The following is a 23,135-nucleotide window of genomic DNA, read 5'->3' as shown; positions in this document are numbered from 1 at the left end:
GGAAGATCTCATGATCCCGGTAACCATGGAAGAATTGGAAAGCACTCTCAAATGGTTCAAAAAGGACAAGAGTCCCGGACCTGACGGATGGACAATAGAATTTTATCTTGCTTTCTTTGAGCTGATTGGTCAGGACCTTCTTAGTGTGATTGAGGAATGCAGGATATCGGGATCTTTATACCATGCAATAAATTCCACTTTCATTGCTCTCATCCCCAAGTCGGACTCTCCATCATCTTTTGATGATTTTCGCCCTATATCCCTCTGTAATGTCCTATACAAGATCATCTCAAAAATCATTGCCAATAGACTCAGACCCATTCTGTCCACTCACATTGCCCCCCATCAATTTGCTTTCCTCGAGGACAGGCAGATTCATGAAGCCATTGGGTCAGCTCAGGAGGCCTTACACTCCATCTGGACCAAACATCTCAAGAGTACCCTCCTGAAGATTGATCTCTCAAAAGCTTTCGACAGGGTTAGCTGGCTGTACATAAAGATGATCCTCATTCATCTGGGGTTTCCTATCTCCTTCATCAACTGGATTATGGCCTGTATCACCACTCCTACTTTCAGCATCCTGATCAATGGATCTGCCTCACATTTCTTTCACTCCGAAAGGGGCCTGAGGCAGGGCTGCCCACTATCTCCGCTATTGTTTCTCCTAGTCATGGAAGGATTGAGCCGCCTCATCATTTCAGCCACCAGGGATGGGACACTCCGGGGACTAAAGATTTCAGATGAATGCTTCCTCACTCATCTTCTGTTTGTGGACGATGTTCTCATCCTTCTGGATGGAAGCTTGAGAGACACGATGACTTTCTCCCATATTCTGGCACTCTTTTCACAAGCTACAGGAATGCAGGTGAACAGAGCAAAATCTACTATTTCATTGACTCGTACATCGGTTAATGAAGCCCAACGCGCCCTACAGGCTTTCCCATTCAGCATACACCCGATTGACAGAGGGCTCAAATACCTTGGATTCTGGTTAAAACCCACATGTCAAAGGATCGCTGACTGGACCTGGTTAATAGCAAAATTAGAGAAACGCCTCACATGCTGGAGCTACAGGTATATATCCAGGGCTGGCAGGTTGATCCTCATTAAATCAGTACTAGAGGCCACCCCGGTATTCTGGATGGCTCTTGCATGGATTCCCAGACATACACTTGCTCGGTTACAACAAATCTGTAATAGATATCTGTGGGCAGGTAGTCAAGACAAGCGAATTTTCGCATGGATTGGCTGGCAGAAGATAGCCATCCCCAAGAAGTGGGGAGGATGGGGACTCAAAGATCTCCCACTTTTTGCACAAGCACTGGCAGCAAAGATGAGTTGGGCACTGATAACTAGTCAAAATTTATGGACTCATCTCTCATACCACAAGTACATTTGGCCCCTTGATACCATGGATTGGATCAGACTTCCCACCTGGAACAGTACAGGGGCATCATCATTTTGGAAGGCCATTATCTACTCAATGCCCATGATAAGGGATAATTTGGCTTGGCGGATCAGAGATGGTGCACAAGCCAGGATTGGCATTGACCCCTGGGATGACAGTGGGGGAAGGCATCAACTTCCGCGGGAATTAGTAGAGTATCTACTCACTCGCGACATCAAGGTAATTGCACACATAGCGGATCAAGATGGCTCCGATATATTCCATCAGGCCTGGCGTACACCACAGCAACTGAATCTCCCTCTGCGGTGGCATCAAGCATGGGAATCTTACAGGGAGGCTCTGACGGAATCTCACATTAGAATTACTAAGGGACGAGACGAGCTGATTTGGAGTCCGTCGGATGCGGGATATTACACTCCAAAGGATGGGTATACACTCCTCATCAGCCACAGAAAACCAGACACATTGATGGACTGGTGGCAATATATCTGGAAGCTATCCACACCTTCGCGATCCAAGCTTTTTTTCTGGTGCGTTCTCCGGAATAAGGTTCCCACAGGAGACAATCTTCAGCGCAGAGCACACCAGGGCCCAACCTGGTGTGTGTTATGTAAATCCGCGTCGGAATCTACAGACCACATATTTCTACATTGCAGCGCCGGGATTGCATTGTGGACTAATATCAGAAACACCATTGCATACAACGGGTTCTGGGCTGGACATAACATCATGGAGGCATGGACTGAATGGTCTACCAGACACAAAGGCTCTAAATCGATAAACCTTCCTGCCATAGTAATATGGCACTTATGGAAGGCGCGGAACCTGATTGTCTTCCAGGACAAACCTGTATACTGGCACCTGATAGAAGCTCGCATCATTGCGGCATTCAACGAACTCCCGGAACCCCCACCTGCTCACGTTCGACGACCACACCCGCCTCCACTCATAGACCGATCTACCCCGTGGGCATTCTTTGACGGCGCAGCAAATCAGCAGGGCTGTGGAGGAGGAATCATCATACACAAATCGGATCAGCACCACTACAGAATCAAAGCGGGATTGGGCACTGGCTCAAACAATTATGCCGAACTTATTACTCTCAGACACCTCCTCCACTTTGCATTGGGCCATAACATTACTTGCATAAACATATTTGGGGATTCAAAAATCATTATTGACTGGTTCAACAACAATGCAATCTGTCACATACACACACTCAGTATAATTTTGCATGAGATTCAAGATTTCAAAACTGCATTCAACATCATCTCATGTTCACACACCTACAGGGAGCACAATGAGAGTGCCGACAGATTATCCAAGGAGGCCACGCAAATGGACCGAGGTGTATGGGAAGTTACTGAAGTTCAAGGACAGCGGGAATTCAAATATTACCACCGTCCTTACATAGATCAGCGATACCAGCAAGCATCAGAGCAATAACTTTATGAATCATTTTGATTGTTTATAGCAGTATTTATGTATATATTTTCAAGAACTTATAGAGCAGTAAGCGAGCCAAATGTGGCTTTTTTGTAATAATTTTGACAAAAGATAAGATGACCCTGCGCGGAACATCTTAAGTTTGAACTGATCTCAAATTTTTGCTGATGGCATAGGCTCGCTGTATACACAGTGACCTCTAGCATTTTCATAGCGATATCAATGTAATTTTCAAATCATTAATGAAAGTTACAGATTTTACCAGTGGAATTAATTTGTTTGTTTACAAATTTGGAATTAGGAGCTACAATATTAATGAAGTTTTTATGTACACATTTTATCTTTACTCCTTCGGAGAGAAGAATTTACTAAAACATTTATTATTCTTTGAAGTGGATGAATAACCTCCACGCTATATATATATATAGTTTGTTATTACTAATTATTTCAATTTTTTTTTAAACGAATTACTTTGTAAGAGACTAATTTGGATCTATTCTAAACGTATATCTATGGTTATGAATATATCATAGAGGCTGAATTTACTCATTTATACACACATTAATTCATCATAAAGTTTTTCTATGAAAATATTAACACACACACACACACAGATATATATATATATATATATATATATATATATATATATATATATATATATATATATATTCATTCTTAGCTCTCCTTCTGTATGATAAATTCGTCTTCAACTAACATCAGAAATAAAATTTCCTACTCTCTAATTTAACACCTTGCTCTACATACTATTTCATCTCGTTCCTTTTTTTATTTATGTAAAATCTTTCATATAATTATATGAATAATGTTTTATCAATATATGAAGTCATAAGTCCAACTTACTTTTCTTAATATAGAATAGCAGAAATAAAATATAACAATTATATTTATAACAACTTTTCATTTTCTATCTTTTCATTGTATTCAAACTAGAAATAAAACATAACCAATTCCTTATATCTCAACAAACAATTAGATGTTGTAGATAGAGATATTGAATTGAAAAAATTATCTGGAGAATTAATTATCAAGTACTTGGCTCCTACCAACCTTGACAATACAAAAAAGCCAATATCCCCTTGAGCATAATAGGTCTTCGAATTTCTTTGTCTTTGTTTTCTTGCTTCTCTTTAGTCTCCTTTGTTCTCAAAATGAGACAAAATATTTTTTTATCAAATTCTCACCTACCACTCTTTTGGTGGTTAATCATTGCCTCCACCTCACCAATAGGTGGCAAGTAGTTATCATCTCATTAATGAACTTATGTTTCCCGCTCTCGAAGACAACTCCTTGTCTTTTAGGAAACAATTAATTGGTCAATATCATAATTCCTTAATAAATCTAATCATTCAAATTAGATGTCTAGGACTTATTGATGGGTAATCAATATTCCACAATAATTTGTAGTCTCATCTCTTTCAACCATCTGTACTCAAAAACTAATTCTCCATATTTTCTTTACTTACCAAAAATAAAACATCATAATTACAAATTTACAATCAGTTATTATCAGTAATTCATTACTGATAATCAAAAAATTTAGATGACTTTTGAACTAACACGCTTAGTTAGAAACACACATATGCACATTTAATTACATAAAATGTCAATCCAAGGGATGTCACATCCTCCCCTGCTTGAATTTGGCATTGTCTTGTTGCCTGGTCAATGTCTTCTTAAAATACAATCTAGTTTTGTCAAAACAAATAATGATGTGCTTCTCTGAAAGCATCCTCCAACTCCCAAGTTGTCTCTTTTGGACTGAAATGTTCCCATTGAACTTTCAGCTGAGTTATGTCTTTATTCCAGAGTGTGACTACCCTTCATTATAGAATATGCAATGGTTCTGCTAGGAACTCTCCCTTTGGTTCCACGTATACAACATTTCAATCAATGATATGATATGGATCATGCAAACACTTCTTCAGTAAAGAAACATAAAAAACATTCTGAAATTGTATGTTTGCTAGAAGGGAAAGTTGATAAGAAACAGGTCCAATTCTAGCTAAGACTTCAAAATGTCCACAATATCTAGGTGATAATTTAGCACAACTGCCAAGTCTAAGTGTGTCTTTCTTTGGTTTCACTTTCAAATTTACATGATCTCCCACATTGAATTCCTTTGGTAGTATTTTCAAATCCACATAACTCTTTTGATGGTTTTGTGTTGTTTTTAAATTATGTCTAACATGTTTAACCACTTCTTCCATCTCCTTTAACATATTTGGTCCCAATACTAACCGATTTTTAGGATGGTCCCAACTCAAAGGTACTTTACATTTTCTGCCATAAAGTACTTCAAAGGGACTTGTCTTTAAAGAATTTTGATACCCATTGTTATAAGAAAACTCAACTAGTTGAAGGAAATCTTTCCACTTGGTTGTTTTGTCCATAACATACATCCTCAACATGTCCTTTAAGATTTATTTATCCCTTTCTATTTTTCCATCAGTATGTTAATTTTTCTTAGGGATATATTATTCTTTGCTTTAGATAATTGCATTTCATCATTTACACATTGAATTCACCCCACAATATTATATCATTACTTAGCAACAAATGAAACTATATAGAAAGAAAAATATCATCATCAATGCAAAAGAACATAAAGGAACAATAGAAGAAAAACATTCACACATAGAGACACCAGGATTGGTCAGAGACCAGAGAAGAACCCCACAAGGGGGAAAAACTTTTCAAAGTCTTCTTATTAGATTGTCATTGAATGTTTCAGCAAAGATAGAGTACAATGATCCATATCTTCAGTGACAACACTATCCAACAAAATCAACTAAACAACATCCAAGAGATGAAGCCAACAATGATAATAATCAAAACCTTGATTCCAAAGCATGTGGTCAATTGTTGGAATCTACGATTAATTGCAATCAACTGTCAAAATCAAACCCTAGGTTCCAATCACATGAAGAGAGAGATGTGCGTGTGGTTGAAACCCTCCAACCACACTCATAGGCTTGCATGCCTACAGTTGCAAATGAAAATATCTTGTAGCATCCTTGTGACTGAGAACCAAAAACCCTAATCACATGTGCGAGCTTTGGACCCTGCAATTTTGGACCTGTTAGAACCAACTTCCGCGAACCAACCTCAGACCTGAGCAAGCCAAAACAAAGAAAAAGGAATGATTGGTGATGTCCAAATGAGGGTCACTTTACTTGTATTTATAGCCATCCAAGGGTATCCAAATTCTTCTTTTGGGTTGACCTGTCCTTTTGTGCACGTGTAGGTTTTCATATTAAAATATATTTTTCCTTAACCGAATTAAATTCTTCCAAGGGCTAGTAGAGGTAATCCTTGATGAGGGAGATTGTCCAAAGGAGGGAATTTTTCCTTGAGCTTCCAAAATTAACACTCCCTCTTAGCTAGGGATAAATTACCAGCTACAACACAGATATCATCACAAGTATCTCTTCAAAAAACGTCATCTTTGCATATCTCTGCTCATCTCTGCTCATTCATGTTCATATCTTCTCATCTCTAGTTATCTTTACTTGTCTTTGTAACTCTGCTCATCTGATGAACACTCTTGAATCTAAAAGAAGAAGAATTTAATATTAGAGGGGAGTCCAAGCTACCACCCTCTATTCATCGGGGAGCCACTGCTGCCACCCAGAATCACTGCTAGAAAGGAGCTCAATGCTACTACTTGGGAAACATTAGAGAGCTTATCATCTAGGAGCCCTGCTTAACCTGAGCCAACATCGAAGAGAACATCTCAACTCGAAATCCAATGACAATGAGGAAGGTCCTATGGGAAACTCTCACCTCATGTTTATGACAGTGGGGAAGGTCCTATGGGACACTCTCACCCCAAGTCATCTCATAGGAGAGCATACGTCTTCCACCCTATGTTGGGCAATAAACGAGATACAATGTATTATCCATGCTATTGCTTGTTGATCTTCCTAGAAATGACCCTCAAGAGTCATGTGGTAGAACACCTTGCATCATAACCTTGGGTGAGATATCTGACTTACCAAAGGTAAGGATCACACACCCCCAAGCCCTCTCAACTCGTTGGCTAGACAGGGAGCTATAATCCCAACAAGCCCAACTTGTGGGTATGATGCAAACTGGGGTATACTCTACTAGACCAAGATAGGGGAGAAACATATTCCACCCTATGGGTGATAGATAGGGACGATACCTATTATCCAGAGATCTCTTAACCCCAGGAGCCCTACATCTCAATTCATTACCCTAGGAGCTCATACAGGGGGGAAGAGTTGGCTCAATATCCTTGATTAGCCCTGCTCTCTGTATATTATAAACATATCAACATACCTGTATTTTATATTTTCTTAAATAATTCACTGAATAGCTCAATCACATTGTCTCATACATTACCAAGAGAAATAATCCTTTGGTTTCTTGTTGATGCAAGACATTACATAAAATACTATGTTAGAATAAATACATGTCAAAAGGATACCTTATTTGTCTTCCCTCTCATGGAGGTAGCAACCACAAGCCTAAGCTTGTCTCATGCAGCATCACTATCTCAACACAAGGAGATATCTCAGTCCCAGTTATATACGGGATTCTCTGTCAATCAAATCCCATTCTTCATTGTCACAATGTATCATTGTCGCATCCAAATCCTACTCAAACAACTCTCCAACGAGCTTCCTTAACCAGATTGTCCCATAGCTAGCCATTCTAGCAACAATGTACTCAACCTCGATCGTGCTTAAAGCTACAAACTTCTATTTCCTGCTAATTAAAATGTCATGATAGATCCCAAGATAAATAAACACCCAAATGTGTTATTTTTGTCAATAAGGCTTTCCAACTCAATCATCATTAGTGTATCTATGCATTCATACATCCCTGGAAGTATATCTGAGACCAAGATTGATCGTCCCATATGAATATAAAAAATTTGCTTGGAAACAACCCAATGTGTATGAAGCAAATTAATCATGAATTGACTTAGGTCATTCTCTACACAACATATGTCTAGATGGTTCTACAAGGAACATCAATGATTCAATCAATTGTTAGTTGCCAAGTCAATTTCAGCATTAACTTCTTGAAATTTAATTCCATCTGGGTGTCCAAGGATTTGTATTCCATCATGCTAAATAACTTTACGACATCTTTTCTTTTTCCAAACTACTAATCCAAGAAAGTAATTCATCATGCCAAGGTTCTTCATATCGAACTTCATAGGCCAAATCCCTCTTATTTTGATCATCAGAGGTTCATTACTTATCAAGAATAGATTGTCAGCATATAAAACCAAAATCAAAGGCATACCTTGGACCACTTTTGAAGTAGAGGTTCGAATCAGCACATCTTCTAGGCTTTACCAAGTAACTTTCAGTGCATACATATCAGGATTGGAGCTTGATTCAAACCATACAATGATTTCTACAAACATAATACTAACCAAAATAATATACTCAACCTCAAACAAATCAATACTATGCAATTAGTATGTTTATCAAACCAAAAGTTTTTGTCAATATCACAAACTCTTCAGACCAAGTGCCATGAAGAGCTCACACCTAAATACTAGGTTACAACCTTATCTATTTTTTCTATTAGCAACTATCATCAAGCAATATCAAACTTCATTATGCCATGCACATAATCATGACATTAATTATATACATCAAGGATAATTCATATAAGTTTCATCCATTCATTGTGAGATTTTTGCAATAAAAATCATTGCATATTGAATCATAATAGTATATACTTCAACCAATGTGTCAAGTGCCAATGATTTCAATAATAATCAATATTGAAAACCAATATTAGTCACTGAAAGTCACTATGCCCACATAACATTGTCATTTCACATCAAGGAAATCACTATTATCAGGTACCAAACCAAAAACATATCTATGAATTGTCAAGCATTATGACAAAAATCCAACACTGCTCATCTATATTAAATCAAGCCAATAAGTCAAATATTTGTCAAACACTTGCAACTTTTACCAAATATTGTCATATACTAGCTCAAATGATCAAGTCAAGGCAAAAAACATAATGATATGCATATTTCAATCACCTACAAACACAAAATTAGCTAAGACACTCACTTTATCTATAATAAGTCAAACATTATGTAGATCTTAAAAACTTCCTTGCTCATAAAACTCTTCAGAATTTGTTCCATGTCTGTAGGTTGATATACTCTTGGTGCACTCCTGGTCTTGCACATAAGATTTTATTTTTTGTGTCTGACAGGCTCAATTGCACCCATATGCCTTCTTCCGTGCAATTGGTAGGTTTATAACCAAACCCTTAATCCTTTCTCCTATTGGTTGGGGCTTGGACTTGCAAAAACCTTTTATGCTCAAATCAAAATTTGCCAAAACCTTTTTCCACAACATCATGTTTTTATTCATGTCCATAATCCTTCCTTCAACAATCAAGTGTCTTCTATTCATTTTCTGCAAATAATATGTGTTGGGATCTTATGAAGAGTTTGTCCCTTTGAATGGGAACCCACTTCAGTCATCATCATTCAATACATCAACCTATCTATCATAATATTTTAATCCATCAACAAAATTGTTAGATCATGAAATCAAACTGTATTAGGTTCTAAAAACATATATTCATCATAGTCATAACGAATCATCATCAACTTCTTCATTGTCACATATGAACATGTCATCAAATATTCATCAAGGGTTAGTGTCATATAATTAGGGAAGTTGACAAGTGTCTCATCATAGTTCAAGGATCATAATCACTACATCACTTCTTTATCATATCACTCAATCATCAAGTCAGTGCATCCTAATTTTTGATACTGTCAAATTTACTACGCTTATCAAAACCTAACCAAGGTCAACAAGAAGATCCTAAGCATCAATATTATTGTTATACTTTCATCATCAAGGTTATCATTCTTATCATAAGCATTAACAATAGTATCAAGTCACAATATATCAAAATTAATGCATCTATCCAACTTTAGGAAATCCATCATGTATAAATGTAAGATACTTGCCAAATACCAAGAGCACCAATATATCACATGTGCCAGAAATCAAACTTACTTTCATATGTATGCATGAGCCATTTATGAAGGTGATATTCCATCATACCTTAGGGCTTAGCTTGCCTTCCAATCTTGCAACTTAATAACAACACTTGAAACAATATACATACCTCGAAGTATTCAGATACTTGTGAAAATTGTAGCTCTTACTTGCATATTGTAATTTCCGGATACTACTTTGAAACCTTTCCATCAGGTACCTTCTTTTTTACTATATCTCTTTTCTGTCTACACCTTGGATGATCCTTAAGAAGGATCTTCTTATCACATCTCATCTAGAGATTAGAAGTATTGACATAATCAAAACAATAAACTCAAACAAGAATAGTATCACAAAGAGTTAACATAAATCTAAAAGGTACTTATCTTTCAATGAGAAGTGATCATCTCCCTCTTGAACTAGCCTTCAAGAGTCATTACTATCCATTATCCATATAACGTTGTTGCTTTCAATATATTTCAACCAACTTCATCAACAACATCATCAATGCAGCGAAACATAAAGGAACAATAGAAGAAAAGCACTCACACATAGACACCAGAATTGGTTGGAAACCAGGGGAAACCCCACAAGGGGGAAAATGCTTTCAAATTCTTCTTCTTATTAGATTTCCATTGAATGTTTCAGCAAAGAGAGAATACAATTATCCATATCTTCAACCACAAAACTATCCAGAAAAATCAACTAAACAGCATCCAAGAGATGAACCCAATAATGCTAATAATCAAAACCCTAATTCAAAAGCTTGTGATCAATTGTCATCAACTATCGAGATTTGTGGTTAACTGCAATCAACTGTCAAAATCAAACCCTAGGTTCCAACCACACAAAGAGAGAGATGTGCTCGCAGTTGAAACCCTCCAACCACACTCATAGGCTTGCGTGCTTGCGGTTGCAACCGAAAATATGTTGTAGCATCCCTGCGGTTGAGAACCAAAAACCCTAATCACACATGTGAGCTTTGGACCCTGCAATTTCGAACTTGTGTGAACCAACCTCGGACCTGAGTGAGCCAAAACAAAGAAAGAGAATGATTGATGATGTCCAAATTGGGGTCACTTGAATTGTATTTATATCCATCCAAGGGTGTCCAAGGCTGACCTATCCCTTTTTGCACATGTGGGTTTTCATATAAAAATATATTTTTCCTTAACCAAATTAAATTCTTCCAAGGGCTATTAGAGGCCTTCCTTAATGAGGAAGATTATCCAAAGGAGGGAATTTGTCCCTAAGTTGCCAAAATTAACAAGTTTGAGGGTGATAAGTAGTACTAGAATTTAACTTTGTCCCCATTCCTTCCGACAGTCCATTCCAAAATTTTGAAGTGAATTTGGCATCATGGTCTAAAATTACGATTTTGGGCATACCACGAAGCCTAAAAATATCTTTCATAAATACTTTTGTTATGTTTATAACTTTGAAAGTAGACTTAATAGGAATAAAGTGTGCAACTTTACTAGGCTTATCTACCACTACCATTATTGAATCATGTTGTTCCCTGGTCCTTGACAAACTAGTAATGAAATCCACGGATATGGTTTCCCAATTCCATTATGGAATTGGCAAAGGTTGCAATAAAACTATTGGATGTTGGTGAGAAGCATTTACTTTTGGTATTCCAAACATATAGCTACATATTTCGTTGCTTCAGACTTCATATTTGGCTAGTAATAATATTTCCTTAACACAATTATTAGCCTTTAATACCTAGGATGAACAATTGTGGATCTCCTATGTAGTTCATCTAACATAAAAGCTTTCAGTTCTGGATCATTAGGCAAGTAAATCGTGCCTTTAAACAACAATAGGTATGCATTATTTATTGAAAAATCTGTCTCATTTTCACCTAACTCTTCATTTTTATGTAACTTCCATTTAATATGTAAATATTCTTCATTGAATTTTGTTGTTGTTCTTATCATTTTAATCAATTTGCCAATTTGTTGTTGAAAGTGTGCAGATTTGATGTAATTTTCTACTTAAAGCATCAGTGATTTTATTTTCCTTGCCCTTAATACGTACAATTTCAAAATCATAATCGCTCAAAAATGCTAACCATCTAGCTTATCTAGCATTTAGATTAGACTGATAAAAAATGTATTTAAGGCTAACATTCTTTGTCCTTATCTAAAGCTTTCTCCTAATCAAATAATGTCTCCACATTTTTAAGGCATGTATTATGGTACCCAACTCTAAATCATGTGTATCATAATTTGTTTCATGGTCCTTGAGCTATTTGGCCTCATAATTGATTATATGACCATATTGCATCAAAACACCTCCCAAACCTTCTTTACAAGCATCCACCACACAACAAACTCTTTATTTGGACTAGTTAGTTTCAGTATAAGAGTTGTAGTTAATAACTGCTTCAACTTCTCAAAATTGTCTTGACACTTTTGATTCCATTCAAATTTTATTCCCTTCTTTTGTAAGGAAGTAATAAGGTAGGACAGTTTGGAAAATCTTTCTACAAACCTTTTATAGTAACCTATTATCCCCATAAATGATCTAACATTAGTCACATCTTTAGGCATTGGCAACTCAACAATAGCTTTGATATTTTTTGGATCCATGGAAATCACTTCTTTAGATACTACATTTCCCAAATATTGAATTTGTTCTTGGTTAAATGAGCATTTGCTAACCTTAGAATATAGTTCATTTACTCTAAATGTTTGAAGAACAATCTGCAAGTTTTGATCATGTTATTCCTTACTCTTCGAGTAAACCAAAATATCGTCTACAAATACTATAACTAATTTTTCAAGGACTTGTTACACTATTCATTAAGCACATAAAGTTTGTTGGTTCAATAGTGAGTCCAAATGGCAACAATTCAAATTCATAGTGTCCATATCTTGTTCTAAATGTTTTCTTGTGTATATCTTTATCCCTGATCCTTATTTGATGATACCCTGCCCTTAAATCGATTTTTTAAGAGATTGATGCTCCTTGAACTTGATCAAACAAATCATCAATATGGGGTAAGAGATATTTGTTTTTTATTGACATTTTATTCAACTTTATATAGTCAATATAAAGTCTCATAGTCTCATCCTTCCTTTTGACAAACAACATTGGTGCACCCCAAGGAGACACAATAGGCCTTATATACTTTTTATCCATCAACTCTTGTAACTGAATCTTCAATTTCATTAACTCAGGAATACTCACCCTGTAGGGAACTTTGGATATCGGAACAACTCCAGGAATGAGATCAATATTAAAATCTATATCTCTTCTTGGGGGCAGTCCTAGTATCTCCTCAGGGAAAACATCTTTCAATTGTTGTAGTACAAGGTAGTCTTCTAAAGATTGTTTTTTTTCGTTTTCAACTAAATATTCAATTTGAGCAACAAACATGTGACAACCTTTGTGAGCACATTTCTTCAACTATAAGGCAAAAATATGCCTTACTAAAACAACTCTTGGCACTCCTCTAATTATGCAGTCTTCTCCATCATCATTAACAGAGGCAAACAAATTCCCTAAGCAATTCAAAATTATTTTGAGACTCTAACCGGTCCCTCCCAATTAACAATTCATATTACCCCATAGGTAAAACATTTAAGTTCATTTGGGTATTCATTCCAATCAAATTCAATAAATAGTGTTTGTTGATTTCAGTGACTTTTCTTTTTGTCCCTGTGGCTAGTTGTGCTAACCAAGGTTTTCTTTATTTTTCCTTCCTAAGTTCACACTTTTCAATTGTAGCAGGGGAAATATAAATTAAGGTATGTTCAAAAATTGTACCTTGGACTTCCACCATTGTTGACTGGTGGTATATCTATCTTCCATATAAAGTTGCACTAATCCTTAGAATGTTGCAGGGAATATCATTAACGATTGAAGCTTCCTGTAGATTATTCACTATCCCTCCTTCGTTTACTGGATATTTTGGACAATCCTTCCACAAGTGGTTTTCACTGCATCCCCAACATTTAATTGGTGGCCTAGTTGCCTCTGCAACATTTTTATTCCCCATTCTAGCTCCCTGTCCCATTTTCTATCCAAAATTCTTTCGTTGATTTACACTTCTGCTATAGTTTCCTCCTTGATTACTCTTGAAAGTAGTCGAAAAAGTTGGTTTCTTGAAGTCTTTCTTCTTAGTGTTGAATTTTTCATGCTTTTTAGACATCCACCCTTTTGAATTGTCGCACTTTTTCGGATTTTAAGAATAACACGGTTTTGTTTTTCTTATGGTTTCATCCATAGTTTTTTGGTTATCGAATTCAATTCTTTCTCTATATGAGAAATGTAAGCAACTGATAAATCTTTGTATTTTAGCTTTCTCTTCCTTTAAATAGGGCACGTACCTCAGCAAGCTCATAAATTTATTAACAAACTCATCCATAGTAGATTGTTCTAATCTCAACTCATGAAATTCTCTCACTTTTTCATCGAAATACTTCTTAGTTAGATATTTCTTTTTAAATTAATTTCTAAATAGTTTTCATGACATATTTTTGCCTTTGATCCTTTTAACAACTCTATTCTCTTCCCACCATAAAGTTGTCTTACCAATCAATTGGTATGTTGTCAATATTTCCTTCAAATTACTTGGATATAAGCTGTACACCTCAAAATATTTGGACATATTGAGGAGCCATGCTTCTGCTCCTTCTTCAGATTCACTGTCAAAATTAGGAGGCCTAGTCTTCTTAAATTCTCCTTGTAGTTGGGATGTAGTCCTCTTCTTCCTAGATGTAGAGGAATGACTTTCAAATTTTTGTTCTTCTTTCTCATCCAATTCATGAGACTTATATCCACTAGAAGTTATAGAATCAATAGTGTATGTTGTTTCACTTCTAGCTCTCTTATTATGAGTCTCTTTCACTTTTCTAATGGATTTTTCTTCTTCTAGTTTCCTCAACAAATAGCAAATAATCACATAAGCATCCAATCTGAGACAATATTTTTTTCTTGTTCTTCTTTAGCTTTATACAACCTTTCTTGATTTGCATTAATGTCATTCAAATATGCTTTTAGGCTTTGTATTAGTTGCAATAACTTAGATTCTTGTTTTTCTGCATTGTTAGTTCCGCCACCCATCATTCCTAGTTCAGTATTAGGTTCTTCAAAACCCCTTGGTGATCCTATGGAATTTTTTCTATTAAATTATTTAGTAATACTTCAAACTCTTGTTTTTCTGCATTGTTAGTCCTGCCACCCATCATTCCTAGTTCAGTATTAGGTTCTTCAAAACCCCTTGGTGATCCTATGGAATTTTTTCTATTAAATTATTTAGTAATACTTCAAACTCCTACCAGTCCTTTGAAAATTTGTTCATGAAATATATATTGCTTTAGTCTAGGACCCATAAAAGTCCCAATGTTGTAACCTACAACTCTGATACTATTTGTAATGTATCTCATTCACAATAATTTTTATTTTATTTTATTTTATTTTAAATATCCTCTAAAACATAACTTTTACATCTCTTTTCCATTATATTCACTACAAACCAAGGAAATAAAAGTATGAGTGTGTTTTCTAATACGCTATCCATAATTTTCCTAACTCATTAATCGTAGAGTTAGTTCCTTTATATTTGCATTTATGTAATCCCTACTCACTTTTCCTTATGAAATAAAGTGGATTAATTTTAATAATGATATTCATGAGTTCCATATCCACCATTGTATTTCACATCATGTTTTATATATATATAGTTGGAACCATTTATATTTTTCAACTACTAACATAACTATTTTAAAACCTGTGTGTGTATATATATATATTTGTTGGAATGCATTTCCATTTTTCAATTACGAATATAACCGTTTACCCCTTTTAAGGATTTCAATGCACAACTACATATGTATATTATTTCCATGGGTTTGAACCAACTATTACAATCATATCCGTAGCACTTATATGTGGAATAATGGTATAGGGCATGTAAATATATATTTCTCATCAGTGTGGTATCCCAGGTAAGGTCTTCTAATATTGTTCCCTACTTCTTATAGTTATTCAAAGCAAAAAATTGATGGAGAATATCAGAGTGTAGATTTAATAAGTTTTAGCGCTACCTATGTGCATGATCTTTTTTCAACTCTTTATTCTCTAGGTCTTAAATTCCCTTATTCTCCATTGACTTAATCTACTGAACCAACTGGATATGATCCTTATTCTCTATGTCTTAAATTCCCTTATTCTCCATTGACTTAATCTACTGAACCAACTAGATATGATCCTTATTCTCTATGTCTTAAATTCCCTTATTCTCCATTGACTTATATGTTGAATATATTAATGATTCTTTATGTAATCAAAGAGATTGGTATGCTTAATTAGTGTGGTTTAATAATGCATTGGAACAATGTTTGGATGTTGAGTCTTGTTGCAATACACATGTTACTACGTTGGAAACGCTTTCAGAACTTTATATGTATATGTATATGTGTAGTTCTCTGATGGCTCCACGACAAGTACCTTTAACCTATTGCATCGACCATATAAATTGATTCTTGTCAGATCATTGGATATTATTTGCTCTACTACGACATTCTAAAAGTTGTTTTAAAACCTTCATTATCATTGTGTGAATTCCAGTGTAACATGGTTTTAATGAGTTTTCCTCATCGTTATTTAAATTATTGAGCTCTGGAATCTGTCAATGACAAGTTGTTCTCAAATTCCATCAACTCATTCCAAAGGTAACTATGTTTTTCCTATTTTCATAAATTATTCCATATTAAAACTTAATCTCTATGAAGGCTTGTTGAGTATTTTCACTCATCCGTTGATTTTGTTTTACGTATATGTTTTTATTCTATTTCCATGGTTTTCCCCACAGCCACTTAGTGTTATTTTGACAGTTGGCTACAAGGTTTATGCTTATATTGAACCATTGGTTAATGTTGGCCAAAGGAAAATACATTTCCAGCTAGCACCATTGGTTAATGTTAAGGAAGACTTATTTCCTCTTATTTGTCCACAACACAGGTAAACCCTACCTTTGTTTTTTGGAATTAAATGTTCTTCTTTCAACTTGGTTTTAATATTCAACTGATTTGTTTTCAATTGAGAATGTTTCATAGTTGATATTTACATTTCTGTGCCTTTGACATAGAATTATTCCCTTTATTATTAGGCAGGAGATTAAGAAGGTGTTAAATCTTCACTTCTTGTCTATTTGGTTTAGTTCGTCGTGATTTAGACTTTCATAGGTTACATAAATTTATTGTTATATGTGGGAATGTTTTTTATAACCCTCAGTGGTATACCATTTTTATTAATAATTTATCGGCTCCAAAACCTATTTGGATTTCCTATCAAATATTGCTTTATGAAAATGGTTCTATTGTTTTTCTTTAGTTTTTATAAGGTTTAAGTCTATTTTTTACCCTAGTTTTTCAGTTAATAATTATGAACATTGGGTTTTACAACCCTCGATGGGTGTTATAATAACCTCTATAACATTTTTCAATATTTATATTTAACATTCGATGTTTAAAGTTTAAATCTTGTTGTCTTTAATAATAATATCGATAGTTATGATATAATAAGAGTGCTCGTCCTATTCTTACTTCAGTATAACAATTACATGTTCTTCTCCAATTTCTTACATGTAGAAAGCCAAAGTTTAACGATTAATTATTTTTTGTACAACTAGAAGGAGCACAGTGAAGGTTGTGGCCTTTCGAAGGTAAATTCCTCTATAAAAACCCCTTCTTGTGGCTATCTTTCCAGTTCCCATTTTCCTTTCCTTTAAAATGTGTTTTGACTCTTGTTTTGTTCCATGTGTATGTTCGTTCCAGGTAAAAATTTTCATACTTGATACAAAGGGAAATTTTTCTTCGATGTTTCTAGTTACAGTGTAATTTTGAACTGACTTGTTCATCCTTTTACTAGGTCGGCAAATTCTCTACACGAAGGTGAACCTCTGGATTGTTAACATTATGAAATTATTCATTAATTGTTTTCCTCAATATCTTTTATGACAGATAGTTCCTATGGAGCTAAGTTATTTATTAAAGGTCATGAGCCTCTTTTGTATCAAAAGTATCATTTTCGTTATGAGCAGAACTTCTTGGTTTTCTTCTTATTATTTCTAGTACAAATTCTCTTAGGGTCTTATATACCTTTTTCAAATTTATTTCCTTGCAATAATATTTTCAAATTTCAAAAGAAACTATGTGTAAATTTGGAAAACATTACTATTATAAAATTATTTTTCTTACAATGATGTAGTATATATATAAATATTTTTCATTTTCATTCATTGTTTTCCTATATTAATTTGTTTGTCTACAAATTTGGAATTAGAAGTTACAATATTAATAAAGTTTTTTTTTACACATATTTTATCTTTACTCCTATGGAGAGAACAATTTACTAACACATCTATTATTCTTTTAAGTGAACGAATAACCTCTTGGCACAGTGAATATACATATTTTTCTATTACTATTTGATTTCGTTCTTTTTACAAAGAATTACTCAATAAGATACCAATTTTGGTCTATTCTAAACATATATCTACAGTTCATAATATATCATATAGGCATAATTTACTCATTTATATGTGCATTAATTTGTCATAAAGTTTTGCTATGAAAACTTGAACCTCATATATATATATATATATATATATACATAAAGTTGTCTTCAACTAGCATCAGAAATAAAATTTCCTACTCTTGAATTTAACACCTGGCTCTACATGCTATTTCATCTTGTTCCTTTTCTTATTTTTGTACAAGCTTTCATATAAGCATATGAATAATGTTTTATCAATCTATCAAGTTATAAGTCTAACTTGATTTTCTTAATATAGAATTGCATAAATAAAATATAACGGCTAAATCTGTAACAACTTTCATTTTCTTTTCATTATATTCAAACTAGAAATAAAACATAGCCAATTCCTTATCTTTTGAAAAGAAAACAATAGGATGTTGTAGATAGAGATACCAACTTGAAATAATTATTTGGAGAATTAATAATCAATTACTTGGCTCCTCCCAACCTTGACATTGCAAAAACATATGTATCCCCCCGAGCATAACAAGTCGAAAAATTTCTTTGTCTGTGTTTTCTTGCTTCTCTTCGGTCTCCTTTTTTCTCAAAATGAGACAAAATCAAGTAGGCAAAACATTTTTTATCCAATTGTCATCTACGATTCTTTTGGTGGTTAATAATAGCCTCCACCTCACCAATAGGTAGCAGGTAGTTATCATCTCATTAATGAGTTTATGTTTCCCACTCCTAAAGATAGGTCCTAGTCTTTTAGGAAACAATTAATTGGCCAATATAATAATTCCTTAATAAATATAATCATCTAGATTAGATTCCTAGGACATATTGATAGGTAATAAATATTCCATGATAGTTTGTAGCCTCATATCTTTCAACCATTTGTACTCAAAAAATAATTCTCCATATTTTCTTTATTTACCAAAAATAAAACATCATAATTGCAAATTTACAACTAGTTACTTTCAGTAATAAATTATTGATAATTAAAAAATTTAAATGTCTTTTGAACTGACACACTTAACCATAAACACACACATGCACATTTAATTACATAAAATATGAAGCCAAGGGATATCACGCAATAATTATGAGAATAAAACAAACAAATCAACCACCAAGCATGATAATTATTAAACCAAAATAATTCACACCCAATAATAAAAAACACTTAAATCACACAACAAGCCAAAACAAATATACATATATACAAGGCACAACATAGTCTGATAAGTTATGTCATGTAGTTGTTGGGTGTGAAGCCTGATTATCTTCTTTATTCAGAGGTATCACCACATTGGACCCGAGTTTGTAATTTGGCAGCAACGTTGCCCATAATATTTGCGCTACAAGGGGGGTCTAGGGGGAGGGGGGGATCCTTGGGAGCCCCCCTTGGCAGGGGATCGAGGGCAGCGCCCCCGAAGCTAAAAATAGATGTAAAATTGCCTTGTAAAATGTTGTAATTTCGCAGTCAATCTGGGTCGTTCATTAGGCGGAGATTTGATGATAGAAGTTATGTTTAATTTATGGTTTTTTGCCCTAGAAAGAAACCCCTCGCTATATATGAGGGAATTGTATTGTGTCTATGTAGATCTGTATTCTGAGTGAGAAAGAGAGAGGAGATTGTGTGAGAGCGAAGAGGGTATTACAACGGATCTGTTGTAGTTTGTATCTCTTCAATTTGTTGGATAATATAAAAGGAAGGACTAGCTTTTTCTTCGTGGATGTAGCCCAAATTGGGTGAACCACGTATATCTGTGTCTCTCTTGTTTTATGTGTTTTTTGTGTTTATATTTCTGTAGTATTTTTTATGTGTTCCATTGCTCTGTAATATATAATTTCCTAACAACTGATATCAGAGCTGAAGGTCTATTTGGCTGATAAACTCGCAGGAGAGAAGGGTTCCTGGTTCGAGTGGGAGCAATGGCAGAAGATGGTAGGTTTAGGGTCGAAAAATTTAACGGCCAAATCTACCAACTATGGAAGATGCAGATGGAATATTATTTGTACCAAAAAGATCTGTACCAACCATTGAACGAAAAGACAAAGAAGCTGACAAGTATGACAAACACAGAATGGGATATTCTCGACAGAAAGGCACTTAGAACAATATGTTTGTGCCTAGAAGCGTCGATAGCCTTTAATGTTTCAAAGGGAATGACAATAGAGGGTTTAATGTCGGCATTGGCCAAACTATATGAAAAACCCTCGGCCTCAATTAAGGTATTATTATGAAGCTTTTATTTAATATGAAGATGTCAGAAGGTGGATTTGTTGCTGATCATTTAAATGAATTTAATACAGTTACCATTCAGTTAAGTTCTGTAGGGGTAACTTTTGATGATGAAGTTAGGGATTTGTTATTTCTATGCTCATTGCCAGAAAGTTGGAATGGTTTAGTTATGGCCATCAGCAACTCTGTCTCTGGATCTAGTACTTTAAAGTTTGATGATGTTGTCGATGCAATCCTTAGCGAGGAAATGTGATAGAAAAGCTCTGGTGAGACAACAGGTAATGCTTTGACTGCAGAGACTAGGGGAAGAAAAATGGAAAGAGGAAAGAGCCCAGGATATCGTAGTAAGTCAAGCAAAGGCAAATCCAAGTCCAGATCAGGGATAGTGTGCTAGAAATGCGGGAAGAAAGGACACCTGAAGAAATACTGCAAGTCTTGGAAGGGAAAAGAAGGAGATGCGCAATAAGAAAATAATCATGAAGCGAATGTGACAGGTGATGTGTTGCAAGATGCTTTGATTATTTCATTAGAAAGTATTATTGATGCCTGGGTGGTAGATTTAGGCACCTCATTCCATACCACACCTGATAGGAAACATTTTCATGATTATGTTCAAGGAGATTTTCAACAGTTTCGATTGGGTGATGATAAACCCTGTAAATCATTGGAATTGGTACAGTTTTCATAAAACAACAGAATGGAAATCAATGGCTATTGAAGAATGTAAGGCATGTTCCAGATCTAAAGAAAAATCTTATTTCAACAGGGCAGTTGGGAGGTGAAGGTTGTGTGACTACTTTTATAGATAAAACTTAGAAGGTCACTAAAGGAGCCCTGGTAATAGCAAAAGGAGAAAAGGTTGGTACATTGTATTTATGTAATGGTATTTCTAATTATGTTAATTCTTTAACCCCTACAGGAGAAGATACGACATTGTGGCATCATAGGCTTGGGCACATGAGTGAGAAGGGGATGCAAATTCTTCACTCAAGAAATTTGTTGCCAGGTTTGAAGCATGTTTATTTAAAATTATGTGAGAACTGTGTTTATGGAAAACAGAAGAGAGTCAGATTCCTCAAAGTTGGGAAAGAAACGAAGAGCGAGAAATTAGAACTTGTGCATACAGATGTATGGGGACCTGCTCAGGCATTATCTCTCGGTGGCTCTCGCTATTATGTTACTTTTATTGATGATGAAAATAGAAAAACCTAGATTTATTGTATTTGAAATAGATTTGATGTATTTGATACTTTCAAGAAATGGAAAGATTTGGTTGAAAATGAGACAGGAAAAAGGTTGAAGTGTCTCATATCAGACAATGGAGGTGAATACTGCAACAAAGAGTTTGATAGGTATTGTTCAGGGAATGTAATTCATAGAGAGAAGACAGTTCCAGGAACACCACAAGAAAATGGTGTGTCAGAAAGGATGAACAAGACAATCATAGAGCGTGCAAGGTGCATGAGATTGCATGCAAGATTGCCTTTACAATTTTGGGCAGATGTTGTAGATACTCTTGTTTATCTAATAAACAAAGGGCCTTCAATTTCCTTGGATGGTGGTATTCTAGAGGAGGCATGGACAGGTAAAAAGGTAAACTACTCATTTTTAAAGACTTTTGGTTGTGAAGCCTTTGTCCACATTAATAAATAAAATAGAACAAAGCTTGAGGCAAAATCAAAGAAATGGTGTTAATAATTTTGGTTATCGCTTTTATGATTATGAAAAACACAAAATTATTAGGAGCAGAGATGTCATATTCAATGAAAAGGTTTTGTATAAGGATGCAGGAAAAGAAACAGAAAAAAACAAAACAGAGAATACACAGTGCTTGATGAGATCACAGAAAAGTGATGGTGCCTAAAAATCATCATGATCAACAACCAGAACAACAACAGCAACCACAACAGCAACAAGCACCTCAATCATCTGAAAGTGGTGTTAGAAGATCTACCAGGATAACTAGACCCCTTGAACGTTACTCTCCTTCATTATATTATGTATTGTTGATTGATTCTGGTGAACCGAAATGTTATGAATAAGTAGTGCAGGTGGAAACCAGGAAGAAGTGGGAGCAAGCCATGAAAGAAGAGATGGACTCCTTAGCACATAACCAGACTTGGGACTTAGTCAGGTTGCCTACAGGTAAAACAACATTGCAGAATAAATGGGTTTATAGGTTGAAGGAAGAAGATGGAGGTAGAAAAAGGTATAAAGCTAGACTTGTGGTAAAGGGGTTTGCACAGAAAAATGGTATAAACTTTGATGAGATATTTTCTCCTGTTGTTAAAATGACTTCAATCAGAACTATTTTAAGTCTAGTAGCAGCTGAAGATTTGCATCTCGAGCAACTAGATGTAAAGACAACCTTTCTCCATGGGGATTTGAAGCAAGAGATATATATATGTAGCAGCCACAAGGATATGAGGTAAAAGGGAAGGAGAAACTAGTGTGCAAGTTGAATAAGAGCTTGTACGGCTTAAAACAGGCTCCA

Source organism: Pinus tabuliformis, chromosome 2_2 (assembly GCF_031772625.1).
Source record: "Pinus tabuliformis cultivar Carrire ecotype Pingquan chromosome 2_2, CPIR1, whole genome shotgun sequence".
Taxonomy (NCBI): Eukaryota; Viridiplantae; Streptophyta; class Pinopsida; order Pinales; family Pinaceae; genus Pinus; species Pinus tabuliformis.
The sequence above is the reverse complement of the archived record's forward strand: the minus strand, read 5'-3'. Positions refer to the sequence as shown.